At 37.3% G+C, this 9,062-nt stretch overlaps 1 protein-coding gene across 2 annotated transcripts in view; it reads right to left on the reverse strand.

The window, feature by feature from the left end:
- The window catches only part of LOC115218350 (zinc finger protein 433-like), a 73,467-nt gene that overhangs the window by 46,591 nt on the left and 17,814 nt on the right, over positions 1 to 9,062 (reverse strand). The window contains exon 1 of one of the 2 annotated variants that reach the window (XM_029788111.2): positions 789 to 1,081. The exons of the other annotated variant lie outside the window; for it this stretch is intronic. The gene's annotated coding sequence lies outside the window, so the exon portion shown is untranslated. Of the gene's footprint in view, positions 1 to 788; positions 1,082 to 9,062 lie in introns of those variants that run through there. 2 annotated transcript variants of the gene reach the window in all.

Below are 9,062 nucleotides of genomic sequence, written 5' to 3' on the forward strand. Positions count from 1 at the left end.
ATTACACATCCACACGTGCGTACGTTATATATATATATATATATATATATATATATACACACATATATATACATACATATATATATACACACACACACACACACACACATGTATATGTATATAACGAAATATTAGCGCCAAGCAGGGACATATATACACAAGGTATGTGTGTGTACACGTTTGAGTTTACGAAGACGAAAAGTATAATAGAGAAGCAGAGTATTAAGTTTCGCTGTTACTTGATCAGCGATACTCACAAAACCCAAGTATTAACAGCAATACTAGCACTACTCTGTGTGTATTGTGAGTGTGTATGAGTGAGAGAGCATGGCGAAATGATGATCAGGTGTAAAGCTACACACAGACACACACACGTGTACACACCAGACACACGCGCACAGAGAAGAAGCCAGCACTAACTTCGCTAATCAACAAACAATATATATATATATATATATATATATATATATATATATATATATATATATATATATATAAAGGTTGATCAAGGTACAATTTTACGTGTATTTTCTGAAGAGAAGGGAATGTATACCACTTTGGCAAAACTTTGTTGTCCGTCTTCCATGTGAAGACGGAAGAGTGAGATGTTCGATAAAAAATAATCAACTATGGGGAAAAAGTAGAGAAAGGATAAAGTTCGTCTGTGTGTGTGTGTTGAAAAAATGATTATACGCATATATGACTATATAGACCATTCTTATACAAAAGAAGACACACACACCTTTGTGCGTGTACATTATATATAGACAAGGAAATTTATATATTACCGGAGATGAAGACAATGGAGACAGATTTATAAAATATGAAATTTGTCAACAAGTGACAAAAGCAGCAACTGGTTCGACTAAGTACATCTTTCCTCGTAAAAGTTACTCCACCGTATGTGCGTGTGTGTGTATGTGTGTGTGTGACTGGAGTGAAATCTCTTTCCTGCACACCAACGTTCCAAGTTGCCTTAACAGTCTACTGTCTCTTTCCGCCACCTACTTGTATACACCTACCTACCATCGCCGACTCTTAACACCCTCTCTCTCTCTCCGTATCTGTGTGAGCGTGCATAATAATATATATGTATATATATAAAACACACACACGACTAGCTTGATTCTCCTCCTCCTCCTGTCTCTCTCCCCCTTTATTCCTCTACAGTGTTTCAATTCCGCTTTGAGGGTTTTTTTTCCCTTTCCAAACACTTATTACAACACTCGACCGGTCAGGACAAGTAACATTTCCAAACATGACTCACTCGAAACCTCTCTCTCTCTCTCTCTCTCTGTGATAGTCCTTCCGTCGGCTAATCTCGGTCGTTTAGTCAATTGGACTCTCACAACAGTTAATGCGTAAAGTCGTAGAGTATTCCAGACCCTTGAGTGGATCGGATTACGGACTTCCAGTTTCCGCTAACCGAAACATTCAGCTTAGTCGCAGCGAGATCGAACCCGTGACTTTACGATTGCGAAGCAAACCTCTTAACCAGTCGGTAATACCCTGGACAGTCCTCCGTCGGTCGAGACGATGGAAACGGAGATGTTCGACCAATTGAATTACTTAGTCGTTAAATTAACTTCCTTCGGGTTAATTTCGGAAATTCTATTCTACGACCTTCCATACAGTCACTGTCCACCCAATTTTGCTAACAATGTAATGGGATCAATCTTTGGTTAAGGAAAACTTTTCACCAAGTGGGCTTGAACCGGGAACCACGTGCTTGCGAATTGAGCTTCTTAACCATTCAGCTCTAGGCACATTTAAAAAGACATGTACAGTCACTGAACACACACACACACTCATTTAACAATGTACACGCGCATTTACACAGGTATAAACTACAGATATTTATATACCACAGATAAAGGCACATTTAATTCTTTTGAATATTTAATACATTTAGAGGTTCGGACACAGATCCGTTTAAAAATAATGAATGAAGAGAAGGGGTGAGAGAGAGACTAGGATATAGATGTATGTAGTAGCTTTATAGATACGCATACAAAACGAAACCTTTCGAGTGTATGGAAGTTGTAGAAAAAGAAAACCGAACGTTCAAGCCTTTTAAAACAGCTGAGATCATCACCAAATCATTCATATTATTTATTATTTTGTTTATATATATATATATATATATATATATATATATATATATACGTACGTCTCTCACCCTCCGCTCATACTAATCAGTATTTGTAATCACTGGTGGATGTGCCTAAATATACACACACACACATATATATATATATAGACACACACACACACACTCCCGCCAGTGATAACAAATGCAGATTAGTATAAGAGTGGAGGATGAGAAACGCACGTGCAGAGATGGGTAGACATGCGCAGACAGGTAGAGATATTGTGCAGACGCAAAGCTTATCCAGCTACACGTGGTCGCTTGACCTGCTAGAAATATCAGTAATATCTCCGACTACCGTTTCAAATTAAGAAAGGACACATTAGATTATTTAGTCCTACATACCCTTAAAAAGACGGGATGGTCACATCTAGAGTGCTTTTGATATGTCTGCACATTCGAGACTGATCTGGCGCTAAAAGACAGGCGGGCAGACACTCCGGTAGAGAGAGAGAGAGAGAGTGGTAATATGCAGTAACGGGTATACACATGGGCTGATAGAGAAGTACAACTATATGCAGTTTGTATGATCTACATCCGAGAGGAGAGAGAGAGAGAGAGGTATGTGTGTTAACTGCAATAGCTAAGACACAGACAAGGGTACAGCTACATGCAGTAGCAGCTCCACAGACGTGGGGAGGGAGGTATATAGGCTGCTACATGCAATAAACTGGCACACAGACACATAATGTGAAATAGAGTTTCGAATAAATGAGAAATGGTGTCGTCGCTTGAATAAAGTTTACAAAATGTGTTGGGAAGGGATCCTAGTAATCTTTTTACTGTCTGAGAAAAGGACAAATCCAAAACTAACTACCTTACACAACACAAACTATTCCATTTGTAAACGAGTTATTTAAGCGATATGTAATTAGAAACGGAGAAGTTATGGAAAACCGGTTATGCTAGTTGAACGAACGGCGCGGTTTGGACAAATAGGTAGACTACATGAATGGACCACTACATCTGGGGAAGCGGGTAGATTGCGTAAGCAGGCCACGAGGGCGAAACGAATAGGTTACGTGAACAGATTACGTGGGGTTTTAAATCTCGGGTAGGTTACAAAAACGCACCAAGTTCGGAGATACAGAAAGGTTACTTGTGCGGAGCACAAGATGGGTTTGCAGAGAAAAACAGGAAAGGTTTGGTTTGGGAAGCAATATATATAGTCTCCTTAATATATTCTGGCTCGAAAGTTATATCAAGACACTGATAGGCGATAAAAATGACCTATATAGGTAAAGAAGATCAGTCGGTATTGATGACATAGATATTGGGAATTAAAACACAAATGACCACACAGTAGCTAAAGGATGTGTCTGGGATTAGAAATCTGTACAACTATATGGAAACGACAGTACTGGTTCGAATGAACAGTGTGGTATGAGAGTTTATAGGTCATGTGTTGGTAAGAATGATCGATTTGTCGCGTGATCGTGTGATTTTCTGGTGTTGAAAAGAGATGGGTTATAAAAAAAAAATTATTGGTCAAGTTCAAAGGATCTGATGTGTAGAGCAGTCCGAAAAAGCTGACCGAAATAGGTAGATACACGCAACAGCGATAGACCTACAATAATCTGTTACAATAATAATGGGTACGGGTCATAATTAAGTAAATATTAGCTATGGAGTAAGGAGTTGGTTACTGCAGAAAAATGGGAGGGAGCCCTGCAGTCTACCTATGTATGTGTGTGTAACAAGGTAAGAGAACATGTGAATATATCCATGTAAGGGCGTTTTGCTTGCGAGAAGGAAAACTATAGTCGAACTAACGATAGCAACAATAAGACCAGTACAGTAGCTAATTGTAAGGGAGGCGGAAAGAATTAGGGTAGGATGACATATGTAGAACAAAGCTGTTACTTTGAACTGTATGTGCGTTTCTCTCTTTCATATTCACATACGTAGATATAGACGAAATGATATAAGCAGCGTATGTCGGTGTCAAGATAGGGAGGAGGGAGGGAGGGAGGCTGAAAATAACGTATCGGGCAATGTCCTTCATCGACGAAAGAAACACAGACAAATGCTGGATAGTCAGACAGGCAGAGCGAGTGATATGAAGTATAGAGACAAGAAAAGATAAACAGAAAAGAAAGAAAGAAAAAAAGGAGGAGGGTGAGGGTAAGAGAAAGAGTTTTAAAAGCGAGAGGAGAAAGTTGAATACTTGGAAGGAGTGAAAAACAGAAAAAGAAAAAAATGTGGGAGGTACACGAGTAAGATAGAACAGATGTTAAATGGAAAATCTGGGACATCCTATTTTATTACGTGTGCAAGCAATCCAGTCACAAGTTAGGGTATGGGGACTCGCAGAAGGTTTGCACTCTACTCAATAATCTGGGTTTTCTGCTGGGATATTTTGTTTTACTGTGAAATATGATTCTCTCTCACGCATACACACACGCGAGGAGACTGCAACTATTTCATTGCATTGACAGGAAACTATGTAGCAGCGGATTAAATGCAGCTGAAATTAGATACCAATTAAATACCAGTAATACACTGAGCTATACAATCTTTTTCTAAGGCACACTTAGCTTTTATTTTTAGGTGATGTGTTGGCAGGGATTATTAATAGGGATGTATGTGGGTGGGACTTCTATTATTGTTTGCTCGGAGAAGGCTGGGTTTCTTAACGAATGCAGCGAAGTTAGCTGTTTTCAGTGACAGGATAACGACGTCAATACTTCAAGAACTCCATACAAAATACAGGGCACACAACATCCCTACAACACAGACACCCCCATTACGAGAGCCAACAAATGAGTCGCTACATGGATGCTTCACTTGCTAGAAGTAACAGCCACATCTCCCAATACATGTCTTACAAAGGAAGAATACGTTTGATAATATAATGCTGGATTATCCATAGACAGCCGGGGTAGCCACAGCAGGAATTGTTTTGATCATGAGTTTAATCTGTGGGTAAACATTACCAGGACCCCCCCCCCTCCATATTTGAGAAGTCAAGGTGTGCAAAAGTGAAAGATGGTCAATGGGATTCGCTTTCAATTCTCGCTTGAGAAGGCTATATAATATAATCATTTCGAAATAATTTAATGAATTATTAATCTCTGGTCAAACTGAAGATTAAAATCTGGGTTTTCAATCCTCAAATACCAATACAATAAGTCACTAATCTCACATCCTCTTCCACTCATTTTCATAATTTTTTTTTTTTATTTCATGGCAAAATACATTAAGAACTTAAAAATTATAAACAGAGTTAATATATTTATCAATTTGTTGCTTCAGCATCGGTGACATCTTGAGAAGAGAAACGTTTGGGTCTTTTTCGGGGACATTAGCAGATTAACACATTAGTGCCCAACCAAATAATCTTTTTTTATACAACTTTATCTGATACTGAATATATAAATTTAAAAAAATATTACAATATTTGAAAGGCAATCCAGTCTTGATGACTAAAGTTATCTCAGAAAAATACAGGTGTTTGAGAAATATGATGGATTATCCTTCTGGTTCTAAAGAAAAGGACCATGGGCGCTGATGGGTTAAGTGAAAAGACATCAACTAAGCATGTATATGAGATAGTGTGCGCGCGAACGCACGATGACACGCACTTCTTACACAGTCGAACACAACATTTTCATAACTTTACTTAATACTTGTTCTGCTACTTTGATATCATAGGTATCGATTTATTTATCTTTAAGTTATCCAGGACTGGTTCAGGAATGAGGCCGGACCAGATAAATTCACTTAATCTCCATTATGAATCAAACTTTGGTCAACTGGAATTGTTCAAAGCGCTAGCAACAGAAAACGATGTGTGTTAATCAGAGGAAAGTAGGTAGCCAGCTCGAGGGTACATTAGGTGTCCTTTTCCTATATCTCCCTAACCAAAAGGCCCTGTTAACTTATCTGAGTAATCCTCATTGCAGTCAGCTTCTTTGCATTTTGCTAAACAGAAAGTTGGAATTCCCATAAAACCTTTTCTTGCAGCAATTATTCTGTTAAACCAGTAGCGAAAATACTTTCATATAATGATTTGGATTTAGAAAGTTTCCTGTCTTCTTGAATCTCTTTCCAGGAATCGAAATTGACAATTAATCCTTCCTTGAGGTAACTCAGAAGCCATACTAGTACCACAGGTATTCTAATAAACCTCGCTTAACAAACCACAAAGACTCGTCTACAATTAATAAATGCAGAGTTCATGTAAGGAGTACGGAGCTTGTAAGATGTCTCAGAAACGGATCTAAATTGTTAACGTGGTTTCATTCAAGCTTTAAAAAGCAGTCCGAGGTCTCAAGTCATAGTCACTTGCACTATACATTATCATTAACAATACTGAGTACGTATTACTACGAGAGGACCACATTGGATTAGTAGCAGGGCTCTACTACAAATAGTAAGAGATAGTAATAACGAAGTGTATGTGCCAATTTCAAACTTCCATATGTACCTCCTGGAAGTTTGACATCCGTATACGCGAACCCGCGCATGTGTGTGTGTGTGTGTGTATATATGGTTAATGCTTACTTTAACACCCGGCCACCAAAACAAATAAAAACAGGTGCAATAGGCAAAAGTTTGTGCTAATGAACCGGTTGGGGTGGACTTTCGGAAAATTTTTAAAATCCGATTTTTTCCTTCATAACTTTCAGGAAAACATCTCTTGGTGAAATTTTATATAAATACCTTTCAAACGGCATACATTACGATTATAAAGAAATTTGTAGGGAGTTTTTTTTTTCCAAAAAGGTGGCGAGAGGACTTTCGAAGAGAAATAAATTCATAAAATATTTTTTGACTTGAGTGTAATGGAAGAAAGTTTTTTTTTTAATTTCTGAAATGAATTCTTTTTTTTTTTTTTTTTTTGAGTAATAGAAAATGGTTTTCAAACATGTCATGTATTATGGTGAGAGAAACAAATTCATATAAATACGGTGTTGAATATGGTTTCACTATAGAAATAAGTTAAGGGCGATTTAGCGGTTGTTTCTAGCACATCTCCACCGTTGGGATCTTTTTAAAAGCCTCTTTCTATTTCTCAAACGAAAAATAAATGCATCTAAGAAATTGTTTTCAAACTATAAAACATAAAAATTCATTTATGAATTTCTTTCTCTTCGAAAGTCGTCTCCAGGCAAAAGATTTTCCCCACAACTTTCGTTATAATCGTAATCTATGCCGTTGAAAATGTATTTATGTCAAATTTCATTAAAGGATATCATTTCCCTAAAAGTTATGTAGGAAAAAATCGGATCTTGTGAATTTTCCGAAAGTTCTCTCTCATCCCCGATTCGTTGACGCAGATTTTCGTTTTCATATACGTTTCATACACATTTTTTTTTACACCTATTAAATTTATTTATTTTTGCTTTGGAGGCCAGGTGTTAGAACAAACATTAAATTACACACACTAATGTATGTGTATATGTGTGTGTGTGTGTATATATATAATATATATATATATATATGACATTATTGGTGAATTGAAGAAATGGAGCTGAACGCAGATTGAACAGAAATCGTTTTATTTCATTCTACACGTGTTTCGAAAGGCACAAATTACCAAAATCCGATTGAATAATGGGACCATATTGTGTCTTTCTCTTCAGGAAGAAAATAGGAAATCCGTTGGAAAAACAAAAACAACGGATTTCCTATTTTCTTCCTGAAGAGAAACCACAATATGGTCCCATTATTCAATCGGATTTTGGTAATTTGTGCCTTTCGAACACGTGTAGAATGAAATAAAACGATTTCTGTTCAATCTGCGTTCAGCTCCATTTCTTCAATTCACCAATAATGTTTTAATTTCAATTATCCGCACCAACGCACGGTGCAACACCATATGGTTGTACCTCCAACCGTGCTGTTTACTGCTGTGATTTTTGCTACTAAGGTATCGGTTAAACTTTTGATTAATCTACTACAAGATTATTCATCTTTCTCTTTCACATAATATATATATATATATATATATATATATATATATATATAAATGTATGTGTATGTATGTGTGTGTGTATATATATATATATATATATATATATTAAGGTATGTAGAAAAATACAACATGGACAAGAACGTATAACTCATAGAAGACGATACAATAAACATGGACAGGACATTCGAACCCCCCAGTCCTCAGTCAAGAACCGGACCATCGTAGCAACCTCGGCATATATATATATATATAAATGTATGTGTATATATGTGTGTGTGTGTGTTGTGTGTGTGTATATATATATATTAAAATTAATCAAAGAGCATACTGAGTATGTCTACCTGCTTGAAATAACAGTCAAAACTCTTATTAAATCGCCAAAAATACACTGATAAGAGTTTAAGAGTTTTGACTGTTATTTCAAGCAGGTAGACATACTTAGTATGTCCTTTGATTAATTTTAATCCCTCGGCTATTTAATGCTGTTTTTGGCCTGCTATCGCCTGTGTCATTCATTGATTCTGTTTATTACCATTTTTGAAATAGTTACATTGGATAATAATAGAATTAATGACACCTTCGTAAATTAATTTTTGGTAAAAATCACCTATCTAGTCAACATCATGGTGTTCGGAGTGATCACTAGTGATGGCGACGCTACACTTTCATTCATCTTCCCACACGGCCTCACACTCACCACTGAGGCCTACATCAGTGCCTGGAGGATGGAGTGTGCCCTGAGTAAAGAGGGTGGCTGCTGGAAGGACCTATGTCTGGCAACAGGACTCTGCACCATACCACACAAGCAAAAGAACTGTCAGACAGCCATGTTCTGCAACCACATCACCCCTAACATCTGGCCACCTAACTCCCCAGACAGTAAAGCCATCGATTATGAAGTGTGGAGCAAAGTGAGAGGCCAACAAAACTCCTTGTAACACCAAAGATGAACTGAAGTCAAGGATTATGGCAGCATTCACCAACTTAAACAAG

The sequence above is a fragment of the Octopus sinensis genome, linkage group LG13, assembly GCF_006345805.1.
Source record: "Octopus sinensis linkage group LG13, ASM634580v1, whole genome shotgun sequence".
Lineage (NCBI taxonomy): Eukaryota > Metazoa > Mollusca > Cephalopoda > Octopoda > Octopodidae > Octopus > Octopus sinensis.